Here is a 3,627-nt window from a genome sequence, read left to right on the forward strand (position 1 = left end):
TACACCAGTGTGTGACCTCTACTTTCCCTCTTTCTCATTCCCTTGAAATCTGGCTCTGTTATGGAACTGCTCCTTGTCAACCACTAAAGATCTTCTAATCATTCAAATCAATAGTATTTTCTGATCTTACTTCTTCTCTGACTCCACTACCATACTAACAATGTTGATCACTCAACCGCCTCGAAATCCTTTTCTCACAATTTGCTGTTTCTCTCCCCTCCCTAAAGGCAATCTCTCATCTACCACCATCATAACTGTCCCTCCCTGCCATTTCAGGTTAAGGGAGGCATTCCTTTAAGCTTTTACGTTTGACTATTGTCTCTCCCCAAGTTCATCTCATTCATTTCTATAGTTACAAAGAAACTTTCACTTTTTAGAAATTTCTCCCAGTTTCAGTCTCAAGTCCAAACTTCTCTTCAAGGTAACCATCCCACAACTGTGACTGGCTTCTCCATTCTTTTTTTTTAATAGGAGGAAAATTGGAAATAGGAAAATTTCCTATTTTTTAATAGGGGGAAAAACATTTACAATGTTATGTTGTTTTCTGCCACACAACAATGCAAATCAGCCATAATTATACTTATATCACCTCCCTCTTGAGCCTCCCACCCCATCCCTCTAGGTCATCACAGAGCCCCAGGCTGGGCTCCCAGCATTACCATTCTTCTAGTTAAAAAGCTTCCAAACCTGTGTCCCGTATTTAATTTCTACCCCTCCCTCTCCCTCAACACCCACATCCTGTTAGTCACGAATTGCTTTTTCTTTTCCCTTCACAATGTCTCTCCTCTGTCCATTCCCTTCTTTGGCTTCCTTAGTTCAAGTGCTTAATACACAACCTTATACCCAGACTATTGTATTGCAATAGCCTCTTAACTGCCTCCAATTTCTCTCTTTGCCCATCCATCCTCCGCACTGCTGACAGATTAATCTTCCTAAAGCACCACTTTAAAAATCTCCCATGGTTTCCCATTGTTTACAGATCCAGACCCCGCACCTTACAAGTCAATAAGATGCTCCGTAATTCAGCTGCAGCTGTCATTCCTGCTTTCCATATGCTCTGTGCCTTGAGCCACACTATGCTATCATGCCTTTCCATGACCTGACTTGCAAATAGTCCATTGGTTAGTTGCGTGCATGGACTCTGAACTCAGATAAGCTCAGGTTCAAAATCCAGCTCTGCCACTTCATAGTTGTGTAACAATGGATGATCTACATAGCCTCTCTGGTCTGAGTTTTCTCATCTGTAGAATAGAGACGATAATGGAATCCTGCCTCATAGGCTTATTATCGAGATTAAATGAAGTAATGCATCTAGACTGCTTAGCACACAGTGCTTGGTGCATAGAAAACAGTAATAGGTGGGGGACAGGGTTTTATCCATATTATACCCCCTCCTCGGTCTCTCTGCCCACTTCATTTCTTCCACCTTGAATGTCATCTCCCAATATCACCTACTGAAGTCTTTCGCACCCTTTTAAGCAATACCTCAAATGCTATATCTTTTAGGAAGTCTTCTCTGCTTCCTTTAACTCAACCACTTTGCTTGAATCTCTCTTTTGGTAATTTTCATCCCACCTTGGAACAAAGTCATCAGCCGTCTGTGCCGGTGAAAGCTCTTTTCTGCCTTAACTGTGTTCTAATCATGTCTGTATTGCTCACTGCACCTACCACAGTAGGTGATATAGAAGAGGAACTTAATAAATATACTGACTGTGGCTGGAAATCATGTGATTAAGTGGAGCGGGATCAGAGACAGGTGCCCCATGACTGAGAAGTGATTCAAGTTGCTAGTGGTGGTTCTAGCACCCTCTTTCTATTCTTTCTTTCTTCCCCTATATCCTATCCCCAGTTATTTTTCTTTCCCATCTTGTTTATCTCCTGTCCTTAGTCTTGCTAGTGTGCACCATGACCATTATTTAATCCTGCTGATGGTCCTTGAGGGGAAAGAGGTTCCTATGACAACCTCAGATCTTGTCCCTTTGTCCTTACCACTTAAGCTTTGATGAAAACCACCCTCCTATCTACTACAGATTCTTACAAGAGCGGTTCATTAAACTTATGATCCAATTCTCCATCTGGAACCCGTGATAAAAATACAGAGCAGGAAATCAGGCTCCTTTATGCAATGGCACTTACTAGCCTGCCTGGATATCAGTCACCACTCGATAGCAATAACATTCTTCAGCTCATGAAGATTGCCTAGCTGAAACTTTGCTTTTAGTCTATAACTAAACTTTGAAAAGTAGTTACTCAATTTTCAAACTTTCTTTCCTTGGCATCTCCAAAGTGAGTCCTTTCAAGTACAAAACTATGTCCATGTTCAACCACCTGTAAGCTTGATTGGTGTCCTCTGAATTTTCAACTATTTACCAAGCCATGTAATTACTGAGAGAAAAAAGATATGGCCAGGCCTTTGACTCCAAGAGGTGTACAGTCTTGTAAATAAAGCTTTTATGAGCTTTAAATTTTACATGCCACTTGTTGAGAAATTTTGGTTCTCTTACCTCCTGGCTTATAAGCACAGCATCAGAATAACTCTGGCATTCCAACTGCCTTTCTTTACCATGAAAGAAGTTTTCATCTTTTTTTTTTCTCTTTTTTCATCAAAGAGACAAAAGGGTAGGGAGAGAAGGAACTAATATTTGTTGAACACTTCTTTTAGCATATGTTTTTCATAAAAGGCATTTGCTTTTAAACTACACAACAACCTAATGAGTAGGTATTGTCCTTATTTTGCAGATGAGATAGTCGAAGTGCACTGAATTTACACAGTTTGTCCAAGGTCACCTAGCTAGTAAAAGACCAAGTTGGGACTTGATGGTATTTCTGGCTTAAAAGCACATCATACTATCCCCACTCTACTACACTACTATCCCTGTATAAATCAATACCTGTACTCCAGAGTAAATATCTTTTTCTCGGCACTTGCACAGTAGATTGGGTTCTTTTCTATAGGCTCTGGTATCACATTTCCTCACTGCTAGCCCCATTCTGTGATCTTCCACTACCAATGGATGTCAGAATGCTTTCTCCAACTTCCTCGTCTACTCTGAATTGAGACCTCTGTGCAGACATCAGCTTTGAGAACCTGAAAAATCTATCTTCTCTATCACTTGATCACCCTCAAAATGAATTCCCTCATGTTTACCCAAAGAAACTAAGAAGGGCCCTAAAAATGCATCTAGTGAATTTCTCAAGATTGCATTCTAGAAAGAATGAGGCCATCTTTTGCTCCTACTGGCTTCCTTAGAGAAAGAGGTAACACTGTTCTGGAAAAGAAGGAGGGGAGAAGGAGGAAAAGGAGAATAAGAAGAAGGAGAAGGAGAGGAAAGAGTTCTTGAATTTGTCTTCAGTTCAGTTCAGTTCAGTCGCTCAGTCATGTCCAACTCTTTGCGACCCCATGGAATGCAGCACACCAGGCCTCCCTGTATACCACTGACTCCTGGAGTTTACTCAAACTCATGTCCATTGAGTCAGTGATGGCATCTAATCATCTCATCCTCTGTCGTCCCATTCTCCTCCCACCTTCAATCTTTCCCAGCATCAGGGTTTTTTCAAATGAGTCAGCTCTTCGCATCAGGAAACCAAAGTATTGGAGCTTCGGCTTCAGCATCAGTCCTTCCAATG

Source organism: Bos indicus x Bos taurus, chromosome X, assembly GCF_003369695.1.
Source record: "Bos indicus x Bos taurus breed Angus x Brahman F1 hybrid chromosome X, Bos_hybrid_MaternalHap_v2.0, whole genome shotgun sequence".
NCBI classification, from domain to species: Eukaryota; Metazoa; Chordata; class Mammalia; order Artiodactyla; family Bovidae; genus Bos; species Bos indicus x Bos taurus.